General features: G+C 39.9%; 1 long non-coding RNA gene across 2 annotated transcripts; it reads right to left on the bottom strand.

Moving 5' to 3' along the window:
• Window positions 1-3734: 3734 nt before the first annotated feature.
• LOC110213607 (uncharacterized) lies at window positions 3735-14903 on the bottom strand. 2 transcript variants are annotated; one of them, XR_002326050.2, is made up of 2 exons: window positions 14824-14903; window positions 3735-4443 (listed from the first exon to the last, which is right to left on the bottom strand). It is a non-coding gene; the product is annotated as an uncharacterized LOC110213607 (long non-coding RNA). The 2 variants fall into 2 exon arrangements; XR_013487527.1 differs by lacking the exon at window positions 14824-14903 and adding an exon at window positions 6715-6877.
• Window positions 14904-15151: the final 248 nt, after the last annotated feature.

The raw sequence follows: 15151 nt of genomic DNA, 5'->3' as shown, positions 1-15151 counted from the left end.
CACGCCCCCTAGGCCCGGGCCACGCCCCCTTCCTTTCCTTCCTCCCCGCCCCCCTCCTCACCTCCCCCTCTCTCGGCCCCCGGAACCCTCCTCCTCCTCCCCCTCCCCCCTCCCCAACTGGTGCCTTCAGCCCCGCCCTCCACGCGTCAGAGGGTGATTGGCCACGCCCCCTTAAGGTTTAACTCTTTCCCACCCGTCGGGGAGAGAAGGAGGAAGAAAAGAGGCCGGGGTGCGTTCTTGCCGAGAGGCTTGCGGTTTAAAACCACAGAGGCTTTCGGTTTCCCCATACACACACCCACACACCCCCTTCCGTGTTCCAACCAACCCAAAGGCAGTTCCTAGCCAGACCTTTCTGAAGGCCAGCCCCCCTAGCTGCTCTGCATTTCCCACCCGACAGCGCCCCACCGCGGTCCTCCTCCTCCCCGCCGCGTGCCCCTCCCTCTGCGCTGCTCCACCCTGCTGCCACTCTAGCGTTCTAGGCTCTTCTGGCTTTCTCGGCGTGGCCCCCTCCCCCTAAAGCAGGCTTCTGTTTCTGACTCTCTTATCTCCTCCCCGCTCCCCCCCTCCTTGTCCTCCCCCTGTGGCCAGGGCCCCTAGCGATTCCTCCTGTGCTACCTCCTATTCTTGCTTCCTTCTTGATCATACGGCAAAAGTGACACCCCCTCCTCATTTGCGGGAAATCCCATTCCCTGCTTTTGTGACCTTCCTCTAAAAAAAATAACGACCCTGGAAGAGACTCTGTGCTGTATTGTGTGTATGTGAAGGGGGTGGGAGTACGGCAAATTTATGCTATTGGATGATAAATGATTGTGCCCTGGAACGCAAAAACAATCCCAAGCATTTCCTAAGCGCCTACTACGTGCCAGACAAAGCAAACGAAAGCTTCCACACTGCTTGCCAAGAGGGTTGGAATTAGGATGTCTCGAACACAGTAGGGCAGTAAATAGCAGCAGTTCAGCAGAGCAGATATTAAATGTGTACTGCGTGCAAGGCACCGAGGAAGAGTAAAAGGTAAGTGAAGCACTGGCCCTGTCCTTAAGGAAAGCACTTACCCAAACAACTCAATGCAAAATAGGATTTGTTCAATATGTAGGAGAGACACAGTCTGTAGCCTACTAGCTTAGCACAGTGCCTGGCACACAATAAAGATTGACTGATGGACAGATATCCAGAAGAAGAAAGGATATTTTCCACGTAAGAGAATCGGGAGAAATTTGAGTAGGACTGGGAAGGATGGATAGGATTTTAACAAACCAGGATGATGGTGGAGGGCAGAGAAGTAGTTCCAAGAGAATGAATTTCATCTGTCAATCAGTAAGCATTTATTAAATGCCTCCTGTGTGACAGGCACTGTGCTCACTTTCAATTCCCTTCTTTTACTAGTCACAACTTATTAATCACATCTTAGACTTTTCTAATTATTTTAAACATTTTTAAAAATTTTGCATTTGAAATTCTCTCCATCCCTCCCTCCTTCCTCTCCCCCTCCCATTGAGAAGGCAATATCAGTAATTATACATGTGAAGTCATGAAAAACAGATTTCCATATTAGCCATGTCACATAAAAAAATATAAGCAGAAACAAAGAAATTGAAAAAACTTATGCTCCAATCTGTACCCAGAATTCATCAGTTCTTTCTTTGGAGATAGATAACATTTTATGTCATGAGTCCTTTGGAATTTTCTTGGATCATTGTTTCTATCAGAGTACCCAAGTCCTCCACAGCTGATCATGTTACTCTGTACAATGTTCTCCTGGTTCTGCTCACTTCACTTTGCATTGGTTCATATAAGTCTTCCAATGTTTTTCAGACACTCTTTTACACACAGGTACATATAACCTTTAACACCTTCTGATTTTGAATTCTTGCTTTGTTTCAATCAGTCAATAAACATTTATTAAGTACCTACCATGCCAGGCACTGGAAACACAAAAAGATAGTCCCTGCCCTTGAGGAGCTTAAAATCTAACAATGGAGAAAACATGCAAACAAATATAGACAAAGCAAGCTATATATACAAGATAAATAGAAATAATTGACAGAGGGAAAGTACTAGAATTGAGAGGGATTAGAGATAGCTTCCTGTAAAAGATGTGATTTTAGTTGGGATTTAAAGGAAGCCAGGGAAGAGTTAGAGAGAAAGCAGAAAAGTCCTCTTAATACTTAATACTTGAGCTGAGCCTAGAAGGGAGCTAGATCAGGAGAGAGAACACATTCTGGAGCTTTGCAAAGGCATTTAGGTCAGAGAAGGAATGTCAGGGTAAGGGGAACAGCTAGAAGGCCAATTGGGACAGAACACAGTGTCCAAGAGAGGAAGTCATGTGTAATTAGTCTGGAAAGAGGCTAGAGTCAGATTGTAAAGGGCTTTAAATGCTAAACAGAGGAGTTGGTATTTTATCCTAACAGCAATGGGACCCACTGATGCTTCTCGAACAGAGGAGTGATATGGTCAGGCCCGAGCTTTAGGAAAATCAATTTGACAGTTTTATGAAGGATGGATTAGAGAGGGAAAAGACTAAATGCAAGGACACCAATTAGAAGGCTATTCCAATATCCAAGAGGGAATTGATGAGGGTCTGGACTGTGATGTTGAGAGTAAAGAGAAGAGGACAGATGCAAAGGAATGCTGAGGAGGATGAGACTTGAATCATAGGTAAACAGTTAAATATTATGAAATAAGACCTTTGAAACTATGAGATCTATAAATATACAAGGAAAAGGTAAGAATAATAACTCATTTATAACACTTTGCAACCCATGACCCATGGGTAGAATCTGAGCTCCTGACCCACAAGGACCCAGGTAAATCCCAAAGGCTTATCTAACAATTAATACTCCCCTTAACTAGGGCCATCTTTCAGAATCTCTGTGGGAAAATTAGAAACTGACTTATTTTCTCTCTCTTCTCTGGGGTAAGTTCAGTTTCCTTCCTATAAGCAAACAGCGGCTTCTGATCCACACTTAATTATAGAATACTCAGGACAATGAGCTACAAAGAAGGAATGAGTATTCCAAGTTCCTTCAGAAAGAGAACAGTTAATACTTCTCACCTCAAAGTAAGAGCCATTTCTTACTTCCACTTTTCCCCAGAATACTTCTTTATTTGTCCTCCCAAAACTCATGATACCAATAGGAAAGGTGTTGGGGACACCCCAACAGCACTTCAATTGCTGTTTCTATTGAAGTATAGTTTCTGTCTCCCTGTCCCCCGGCTGCTGCCACCACCTCTGCAACTTCCTCTGTTGCTATTTACTGTCCCTCTACGCTCATCTCTGGCAACTTCTGTAGCTCCTGGTGCTTAGTAAGCCTTCTCTACCCCCAAGCCAATGACATAATGTGGAAACTCTCGCCTGCAATTCACTTCCTTCTTTCTGTTTCCCTGCCACTACTGCTCTCCAAGCAACCAGTTTCATTGTTTCTCCCACGTATGTTTAGTCTTCAGATTTGAGAAATTTTTACTTATGGTTATCTGCATGAGCTCTCTTGTTTCCCTCCCCATCCCTTACCAAATGGTAAGAAGAAATGGGGTCTAACAGACCATCTTCTTGTTACTCTATTCTCCCTCAGTTAAAGACTCTTCAGTCCTTGCAGATTGTATTGGGTTCATACGTGCATCATTTCCGTCACATATTACATATCATCCAAAGGACATAATAGAATATTATCAAATGAACCAAATGCAGTAGGTCATATACAGGCATATGTTAATCAAACAAATAACAAGTCAATCAGTAAGCATTTACTAAGTGCATGTTATGTGTCAAGCACTGCCCTAGGCTCTAGGGATATAATACAAAAGTGAGAAAGACTTCTTCCTCAAGGAACTTAAATTCTACTGGAAGGATTCCATATTTTTACAAATAAGTCAATACAAGATAAATACAGAGTGATGGGAGGAGGGGTGGAATAATATAGCTAACATTTATATAACATTTTAAAGTTTACAAAGTACTCATTTTATTCTCACAACAAACCCTGTGAGGTAGGTGCTGTTATTATCATCCCCATCTTAGAGATAGAAGAGTGAGACATAAGTAACTCGTCCAGGGTTACACAGCTAGTAAGTTTCTAAGGCTGGGTTTGTACTCAGGTCTTCCTGACTACAGGTCCAATACTCTGGGCCATGTAGCTACCTCTAATCAGGATAAGTGTCTTGAAGGAATAAAAAATACGGCTACATAAAATAGGTTTTGTGTAACTCTGTTAATTATATGCATTCCCCACCCCAAGCAATATGTAGCCCTTCTTCTAGGAGGCATCTTTGGACTTCATGAGTGGCTTGCTTGCCCGTCATATCCAAGGCATCGTGTGTCCCTGGTCAAATAATCCAGTCATTTCTATGGTGACCCAATGTCACATTTGAACATTTGGGCAATAAAAGAGGAAGGGAAAGAGAAACAAAGTTGTCTTCAGGTTTGGGACCTTGCAGTCAGTTCTGGGCCTATTGATGAGAAAAGAAGGAACAAGTATTTATTAAGTAAACCTAATATATACCAAACATTATGGTAAGCACTTTACACATGTTATCTCATTGTTTTGTTTCCTCACAATAACCATGGGAGGTAGGTACTGTTATTATCCTATTGTATAGTCAAGGAAACTGAGGCAGATAGAGGTTAAGTGATTTGCCCAGAGTCACACAGCCATTAAGTATCTGTGGCTGGATTTTAACTCAGGTCTTTCTAACTCCAGATATACTTGTTCTATCCAGCTTCCTAGCTAATGGCCTTGGCCAGAAAGTACTATCTGTATCCCCTAATGCTCCAGCTGCAATATTGGGCATGAAAGAGTGCCCAGTGTAACCTCTGGATTTAGCTACCTCCTATCCAGGTACAGTTCCCCCACAGGTAAGGGCAGTCTTGGCCACTAACAAGAACATATAGCTTCTTTTTCCTCTGGAATTTGATCCAGTCCCTTTCCATATGGGACATCATCTGGTGTCAACTGTCCATGTTCAACTTTGGGCCTAATTCCTTGACTTGCCCAAATTTCTGTTCTGTTTGCTAAGGAATCTGACTAACTCACCTATGACTGACAGACAGCTGTGATGCATCATCTGTAGAGCACCTTGCAAGTCTCTGGTACTATTTTGTAGACTGTCAGATTGCCTGTCTTTCCTCTACTCAGTATAGGGTGATTCTGCAGCCATCTGGTATCAGTTTTCTCAGGGAACCAAGATTTTGAGGCATTTCTTGCTTACATTTCATGACCAGAGTTTTAATAGCAAATCATACTACTGAGTGTTCTTCACTCTGCTCTTCTGAGCTGAGGTCATATCTAGGCAATAGGTTTCCCTTATCTGCCCTCTCAGCTGCATAACATACTGGTTGTGAATCATTGTATCTTCTCCATCCTCAGAGACTTCAAAGCATAGGTCAGTAAGCATCAATGGCTCAAGCCCAGCCATCAGCACATGTGGAGTAAAGCCTGTGGCATTAGAAGTATGCACTAGAAAGGTCAAATGCTGGCTCTACTTTGCCTTTTGCTCTGACCTCAGCATCACCAACAGTGTTAGCTGAGTGCAACTTAGATAGCTCCTACTGCTGGTCTCCTTAAGAATGAGATGATACCGTTCTACATCTGATTCCTGTTCAGTTGAATACCTTCTTGAATAGCTTGCTTTCCAAACCTCAACCCTGATCAGAATGAGTCCTGACAGGGAAGCCATGTACAAAGAAATACTTCTCCAGTAACACCTTGGAAACTGTGGAAGATTCCTGAGTTCTGGTTGAATAAGTCTGAGAAAACCACATGAAGTGGTCCGTCATCACTAGGATGGTGGTTGTGTTAATTTAAAAAGTTTTACTAGTCCTTTTTTTAAAAATTGCTGTCATTTCCCAGGACTATTGTCCTTCCTCCTCACCTTGATCTCTCCCTTATAAGAAAGAAATATAGTTAAACAAAACAAACCAACACATTGGTCACATCTGACAAAGCCTCACTGCCTCCCTTCAAGAAAGAAAGAGGTATAGTCACTCCTCTGGAATCAAAACTAAACATTGCTTTAATCAGAGTACTAATGTCTTTCAGTGTTGTTTTCTTTTATATAATTGTGGTCATTGTTCTCTTGGTTCAGATTACTTCCTTCTGTTTTAGTTTAGGCAAGTCTTCACAAGTTTTTCTGAATTCTTCATCTTTGTCCTATTACAGTTCAATAATATTTCTTATATTTAGGTACCACAATTTGTTCAGCCATCTGCCAAATGATGGCCACCCAACTTGTTTCCAGTGTTTTGCTACAAAAAAAATGCTGCCATACTTATTTTTGTATATATGTGGCCTTCTCCTCTGTCTTTGACCTCCTTGACATATATGCCCAGTGGGATAACTGGATCAAAGGATGTATACAATTTAGTGACTCTTCTAATATAGTTCCAAATTGTTTTCCTGAAGTTGGGCCAATTCACAGAACTACCAACATTACTTTAATGGCTGGTCTTCCCATTGCCTTCTAACTTTTACCATTTTTTTGCCTTTTGTCATCTTCTCCAATATGATTAGCATGAGGTGAAACCTCAGCATTGTTTTAATTAGCATCTCCTTTAATATTATTATTAATTTGGAACATTCTTTCGTATGATTGTCAAGGGTTTATATTTCTTCATTGGAAAAATGCCTATCTGTATCCCATTGGGAATTAAATTTTTTCTATCCCCTTACAAAGAAAAGGACTCTATTCAAAACAACTCCAAAGACTTGCTGATGCTTGTACCTTCCAGAGAAGCAGCTCGAATCATTAGCACTCTCCACTGAACACACCAGGCACAGGTTTCACACTTCTTGTACACATCTGTTGCCACATTCAGCAGTAGGATTTATTCTTTCCTAAATCCAGTTTCCTCCTGGCCCAGATGCTTAAAATCACTGTGGAATGCTCTTATAAACATGAATCAGTAGGTTTTAGGTAATACTAATTGCTTTCTCATAATAGTAATTGAAATTTATATAGAAGTCTAACATTGATAAAGTGTTTTACATATATTATGCCATTTGAACCTTATAATAACCCTGTAAGTAGAGAAAGGAAATCAACTTATGATTTTGCTGGTACAGAGCACTTTTGGGTGAGGAAACTCTCTTTCCTAATACAGGTTGGAACCTTCTCTTCAGCTCATATTCTTAAAGAGTGTCTGGGGTGAAGGTGGAGGGGGTTGGAACACAGAGCCAAGGTGGTGGAGAAAAGGGAGGGACTCTCCTGAGCTCTCTCAAATTCCCCTGCAAACAATTTAAAATAACATCTCAAAATGAATTCTAGAGTGGCAGAACCCACAAAAGGACAGGGTGAAACAATTTCCCAACCCAAGAAAACTTACAAGATCAGCAGGAAAGGTCTATCGCACAAGGGAGAGAACGGAGCACAGTCCAGCACCAGCAGAGGGTTAGCCCCCGCAAAACCGCAGCAGGCCTTTGGGATGACCAGATCAGGGGTGGCAGTGGCTGCTTCTAGACTCTCAGCCCACAGATGGTAAAGGGTCAGACAGCTGGTCAAAGAGAGATTACAGGGGTACCTTTGCTGGCACTGGGTGCAGAAATCTGTTGTAATTCCCATATGTAGATCTGGGTCATAGTTGGTCACAGTCCCAGGGCAAGGAGGAGGACTAGCATGCCAGAGGTGGCCACGGGGAAATGGGATCCCTGGTCACAGTTTAGGGTTTAAAAAGAGTGCTTGTGATTACTCACAGACCAGAGTACAGGCCAGGAGAGCAGTGACCACTCCTCTCCTTAGATCATGCCACCTTGAAAGAACTTTAAACTATTTTACTATAAGAAATAACAAGCAGGATGCTCTCATAAAACCTGGAAAGACTTACATGAACTGAAGCAAAGTGAAATGAGCAGAACCAGGAGAACACTGTACACAGTAATGGCAATATTATACAATGATCAACCGTGAATGACTTGGTCTCAGCAATACGATGATCCAAGGCAATTCCGAAAGACTTATGATGAAAAATGCTATCTGTATCTGGAGAAAGAACTAATAAAGTCTGAATACAGGTCAAAGCATACTTTTTTACTTTCTTTATTTGTCTTGTTCGGTTTTTTTTTTAATCTGTGTTTTCTTTTACAACATGACTGGAAATCATGTTGTAATATGATATGGAAATATGTCTTACATGACTGCATATCTATAACTTCTATCAAAATGCTTGCATTCTCAATGAGGGGGGAGGAAAAGAAGGAAGGGAAAGAATTTGGACCTCAAAATTTTACAAAACAAATTTTTAAAATTGTTTTTACATGTAATTGGGGGGAAAATAAAATATTAAATAAATACTTTTTAAATTGCCTAGAGCAATGGTGTCAAATTCAAATAATAATGAGGGTCACTAAACCATACATAAAGATTCCTGCTGGTCCATATTGACTTAGAAGGCCACATATTTGTATTAGCTTTGTTCTATCATATTTTTTATTTGATAAATATTTTAACTACATTTTGATTTGATCTCATATGCACAAAATATTTGTAGCAGCTCTTTGTAGCAAAGAACAGGAAACTTAAGGGGGTTCTCATCAGTTGGGGAATGGCTGAACAAATTATGTATCTGATTCTAATAAAATACTTGAAATTGCTCTGTGAGAAATGATGAAAGACACAGTTACAGAGAAACCTGGGAAGATTTGTATAAACTGATGCTGAGTGAAGTGAGCAGAATCATAGAACTTATAAAATAACAGCAAACAGCTGTGAAATACTAAAAACTCCGATCAAAATAGTTTCTGATACACTCAGAACTCAGAGTGGCCAGAGTTATTGCCCGCTATTGGCTGATGTCATTCAATTTAACATTTGTCAGGATACAAATCAATGGATTACTTTTAATCCATACCTAAAATTGAGCTCATAAATGTTTTGTGATTGCCCACTTCAAGGCCAAGAATTCCAACTTGTAGGCCAGATAATGGGTTTTAATATCAATGAATCCCCTGCTGGCAGAAGCAATAGATTTTGGCTGGCCATTATTTTCCTAATTCAAAGTTTCCCTGAGGCCATTTAGACTAGTGTCCACGTATAACACAGAGAAGTAACTTGGACAGACAAAAGCCAGTGTTGGTGTATGTGTAAAACTACTAACCAAGTCTTTAAAAGCCCAATCACATTTCTCATTCCAGTGATCTTCAAAAGATTACAAGGGGTCCAGACCAGATTGTTACTTTCTGCTCATCTGTTGCTGGTTCTTGTTAAGTATATACCCATAAATGAAATCAAGAAGTTTTTCAGTGATGTCCTAAATCTTTACAAATCTCCAATAACAGCTGCCTAAAACCTGACCCATCTTCAGTTCTCTAGAGTTCTTTTGACATGCCCAGGTGACAAGTGCTGCTATCATCTCAGGGTCAGGCCTCACTCAGTGCTAAGGAACTGTGTGACCCACGTCATTGACAGAAACTCAGCAGAACTGGAAACCATCAACTGACAGCATTTAGACCAGCAAGCGCCAAGCCCCTGTAATACTTTGTCATCCTTCCTCATGACCTCCCAACTTCCCAATCACAATGGAAGGAACCCACCCTTGAGGAACAGTTCTTATCACCAGACACTTTTTCCCTGAGCTGCTAAAAATTGGTAAGGCCCCCCAAAGGCCCCTTCTAATCTTTAAAGAAGTAACAGAATTATGGACAGTATGCTGGATCGAAGTCAGGAAGACTAGTGTCCAAATCCTGCCTAATAGCTATCTTACGGTGTCATTTAGCTTCTCTGGACCTCATTTTCCTCAACTGGAATTTGAAAAGAATTTGAAGACTGAGATTGCTTCAAGCTCTAAATTTATGATCCTATGATCTAGTTCAAACCCCTCATTTTATAGGTGAGAAAACTAAGTCCTAGACAGGTGAGCAAATATCAGAGTTGTGACTTAGAGCCAGGTCCCCTGACTCCATATCCAGTGTTCTTTCTGCTATTTACTTGCCCAAAGATACACCTCCATTAGCAGAACAGGGATTCTCGGGCTACTTCACTTCCAAACCAGTGTTCTTTCTACCATTCCACACTGCTTCCCAAGTTGTTGTTGTTTAGTCGTGTCCAACTCTTCGTGACCCTATTTGGGTTTTTCTTGGCAGAGACGCTGGAGTGAGTTGTTTCCCATTTCCTTCTCCAGCTCATTTTACAGATGAGGAAACTGAGGCAAACAAGGTAAAGTGACTTGCTTAGGGGCACACAGCTAGTGTCTGAGGCTGGTTTTGAACTCAGGAAGATGAGTCTCACTGACTCCAGGCCCAGCATTCTATCCACTGAGACACCTAATTGCCCTTTGTTTCCCAAGACTGTTCTGAATTACTAGGTAGGGAAATACATACAGAAACATGAAATCACATTAAAAATGTCCCAAAGTGACTCAGTGGCAGACCAAGAAATGGAAACAAGGACTCCTGACTCCCTGACCACTGTATAACACTTCTTTCCCACTCATTCATTTTGGAGCTAGAACAGCATGTCAACTGACCCTGTGAATGTGTTTTTGTGATGGAAAAGGATGGGGGCTTTGGGAAGGAAAACCACAAAGCTTAGATCTCACAAGTAGCTAGAGAGACCCAGTGAAGAGGGATTCAATGAAGTTCCATCAGATTCCTCTGTCTTCTCTAAAAAGAAGACATGGCATTTAGGAGCAGGGAAAGGAATTGATGTCATGTTTTTCCTTGAGTTTTATAATTTCTTTTGAGTACCTTTGGAGCAAAAAGTATGTGAATCCGAGGTAATGACAAAAATAACTATCTTTATATTTCTTCAAATGTCTATCTCTGCAAAACCAGGGAAACAACTGTAAAGAAAATAATTTAGAAAGCTTTAATGCAATGAGCAGCCACAACTCTAGAAGAACAAACTCCTGACAAAGAGGTGATGAATCCAAGGTGCAGAATGAGACACACATTTTTTTTATTTTTAAAATTGTTTTTATTCGTATTCTGTTTTTTTACATTACCATAGTATCCCAAGTATCACCCCTCCCCCAAAGAGCCATCCCATATGACAAATAGTATTTATTTAGAGAGGAAACAACTCCAGCCTAACAGATAAATACATTGAAAAAATCTGAAAACACCTGTGAACTTCCCACCTCCAAAATGGATAGGTTAGGAGTGGGTCATATTTTAAACATGGCAAATGTGAGGATTTGTTCTGCTTGACTATGCTTATTTATGATAGGGATTATGTTTTTCTCTTTTGGGGAAGGAGAGCTGGAAAGTAAAATGGGATGCTGGGGAGGGGGAGCTATTTGATAGAGTTGCTAAAAAAAAAAGAAGAAAATAATAAGAGAGGGTCATTAAAGTATCTTTAAAAATGCACAGAAGGGAACAGAAGGAAATTTACATGGAAACACAGACAGGAAGGAAAGCTTTGAAAGTAACAGGCTGAATTGATTGTAAATATTTTATTTTAAAGCAAGTTCATAGCAGAGGCTCATGGTTTCACATATATTCCTCGCTTTATGTTCTACTTTATACATGGAAATGTTTTCTACCTCTTTTTTTCTGGTAAATTCAAGACATTTTTAAATTCTCCTGGCTCTGCAAAGAGAGGGCAAATAGTTAGGTACTCTCTATTTCCCACTTTCCTGCTATATAGATGGATGTAACAATTTATAGATGGAAACGCTCAGAGCCAACCTTGCCAGAAAATGGGAATCTGTACTGTTCTAGCTATGCTAGGGGTATGATAATAAATGTTTAACAGCCAGCTTTCCTTCCAGATATATTTGTTGTTGTTCAGTCATTTTAGTTGTGTCTGACTCTTCATGACCCATTTGGGGTTTTCTTGACAAAGATACTAGAGCAGTTTGCCATTTCCTTCTTTAGCTCATTTTACAGATGAAGAAACTGAGGCCAACAGAGTAAAGTAACTTGCCCAGGGTCACACAGCTAGTAAGTATCTGAGACCAAATTTGAATTCAAGTCTTCCTGACTCTAGGCTCAGCACTATCCACTGTGCCACCCAGCTGCTCCCCCAGATATATGCACATATCAACGGAATAGTAAATCAAGTCCTCATTTGTAGCGTTTGTGATCTCTGAGGTGTAAATGCTCACAGTGAAAATATAATGAGTCATTCAGAGCTAACTCTAGCACACCCAAAATATTCCGTAGGACACTGGGTCTGATGCTTCTTCTGACAAACAGATCCTTTTAAGAAGCAGGAAAGACTATGCCTAGGAAATGTCAACTCACTTTTAAAAAATTTTATGTATTTCTTTTTACATGTATTTATAATGTTCCTCTCACTACTCCCCCATTGAATAAAAAAAAAAAAAGATAAATTGTACCCTCACTATAAATGTGCATAGTCTAGCTAAACAAATTCCCACATTAGCCACATACCAAAATACATCTTTCTCTGCATTTTAAGTCCCATCATATCTTTGGCTGGAGATGAATGTTGTGCTTTATCTTTAGTTCTCTGGACTTATAGCTTATCATTGCATTGATCAGATTTCTAAAGTCTTTCAGAGTTGTTTTTCTCTACAATGTTGTCATCATATAAATTGTTTTCTTGGTTCTGTTCACTTTAATCTTCCCAGTTTTTTCTGAAATTATCCATTTTGTCATGTCTTACAACAATAATATTCCATCACGTTCATATATCATAATTTGTTCTAGCCAATCCCTGATAGGAAGACAACTCCTTAGTTTCCAATTTTTGGCTACTATGAAAAGCCCTGCCATAAATATTTTTGTATTCAGATATTTTTCATCTTTCTTTGATGTCTTTGGGGTCTAGGCCTAGAAGTGATATAGCAGGGTCAAAGGGTATACAGTTTGGTAATTTTTTGATCATATTTCTAAATTGTTTTCCAGAATGGCTGGATGAATTCACAACTCCACCTTTTTGGTCATTGGAATTCCTGTCCTGGGGCCTTCTCTCTCTGGAATGGTAGAATGATATAGTGGAGCCTCATATGGTCCACCATATCAGACTAGGCTGGCTCCAGCCTTGCCTCACTTTATTTCCCACCACTTCCTCTCCAGTCATAACCCCCTTCCCCGTGCTACCCTTTCCCCTTCCCCTCTTTTCTGCAACCTGCAGTAAGTCAATACTGCCATTATTAGTACTCCTTTGTGACTACCCTTATCCCTATAACTTTCCAGATCAAAATATCACTTCCTAGCCACCACTCCCTACTTGGTTCTGTTTATTGAATTCAAATGCAAACTCCTTGAGGGCAGGGAATGTCTTATATTTATGTTTATATCCCCAGAGTTTAGCCCTGTTCTTGACACATAAGTAAATAATAAATGCTTTTTCATTCCTTCATTCATGGCTCTTCATCCCTCCTTAGGCTTACTTCTTATTGCCTTACAATTGAGGTCTCTTTCTGAATATCTCTGGTTCAACTGGCCTTCAACTGAATAAGGCAATGTTAACCCCTGGTTTCAACCCTATCTGGTTTATGGTCTGCCTTAAGGTACTTCAAAAAGCTATTAACCTGAGAGCTCCGGTAAGATGATCCCCACCATTACTAGGTTGCTCAGGGCTTGAACTGAGCATTAAAATAAGAATTGAAATTAGAATAGAAAAAAAATGAGAAAAAAAGAACAAATTTAAAATCCCAACTAAACACCAAAATAGAAATCCTGAAAATCAAAGGAGAGATTAATAATATTGAAAGTAAAAACAAACAAACATTGAACTAGTAAATAAAACTGGGAGCTGGTTTTATAGAAAAAAAAACAGATAAATGATTGACTAATTTAATTGTTAAGAAAAAGAAAAAAGAAAACCAAATTGCCAATATCAAAATATAAAAAAGGATGAATGACAACCAATGAAGATGACATTAAAGCAATTGTTAGGAATCATTTTGCTCAACTGTATGTCAATAAAACTGACAATCGAAGGTGAAATGGATGAATATTTGTAAAAATATAAATTGTCTAGATGAACAGAAGAGGAAATAGAACACTTAAATGATCCTATCTTAGAAAAAGAAATTGAATAAACCACAAATTAGCTCCCTAAGAGAAAGTGTAGTGGAAATTGTCCTTTCCTGCCTTAGCACAGCTTAGAATTCTTCTAGAATCTTATAGGTCATTAAGTCCAAACTCTTCCTCCAACACACAAGGAGGAAACTGAAGCCCAGAGACTAGATTAAAGTCACACAGGGAGACAAGCTAGTATTATGATACCCCTACGTTAGCTAGGAGTGTCCTCCTTGCCTAAATTTCCTTGAATTTATTTTGTAAATATTCTGCATACACTTAAATATGCATGTGTTAGAATATCAGGCCCTTGTGGCTAAGGACTGTTTGCCTTTTCTGTGGGTATCCCCCATGCTTAGTACAGCTTCAGGCATATCGTAGGCTCTTTTTGATTTGATTATAGAGAGAATATAGAGAGGATGGGATGTGGGAGGGAGAGAGGAAAAAATTGAATTTGGAAAGGATGATTTTTGGTCAAAATAATAGGAAAGATGTGAGGAAGGAAGAGAGAAGAGGCAAAGGAGATGGAATGAGGTTAGAGACAGAAGGATATGGGAGAGATTAAAAAGCAGCGTGTGTTCACAGCCCTGTGCCTTTAGTAGTATTATCATTATTATGTCTGAACAGATGTGCAAAAGTTTTTGCTACTTATTACCTAACGTGAAAATGGGAGAGAATTCCATTGACCTGATTAAATACCTTGACAGATGCTATCAGAATGTCCATATTGCTACTTAGGAATCATTTTCAATTGCTTGCACACTACTGTACTTTTAAAAAATAACAAAAGAAGGATCTGTGATTCTTTTCAGCATTAGGAACTCTCTACACCTCAATCCTGTCTATGAATTACCAGAGAAATCCTAGGGAGTTGCCCAAGGCACATGGCAGTTACTTTACTTACCTAGGGTCACACAGCTAGTGTAGGAGGTACTATTTGAATTTAAGTCTTCTTGACACATACCATCCATTATGGCAGGCTGGGTCTAGAAGAAAAAGAACAAAAAATAACAGGAATTTCTTCTGTTCTTTCTTGATTTGGAGATTCTTGTCATTGATGAGGTCAGAGGTTGTTTCTTCAACCGTTCAAAGTGACTGGTGGTCTTTGGAGATCAGTTATGTGAGTCAACCCAGAGGTGTCATTTAGGGACCTTTATTAAATAATGAATGAATAATGAATCCTGTAAAACTGAATGAATCCTGTTTAAATTGAAAGGCTCTACTGTGGTTGA

Source organism: Phascolarctos cinereus, unplaced genomic scaffold (assembly GCF_003287225.1).
Source record: "Phascolarctos cinereus isolate Bilbo 61053 unplaced genomic scaffold, phaCin_HiC Scaffold_5;HRSCAF=322, whole genome shotgun sequence".
In the NCBI taxonomy this organism is placed as follows: domain Eukaryota; kingdom Metazoa; phylum Chordata; class Mammalia; order Diprotodontia; family Phascolarctidae; genus Phascolarctos; species Phascolarctos cinereus.
Note: the sequence above shows the minus strand (reverse complement) of the source record. Positions and strands in the feature narration are given on the sequence as shown.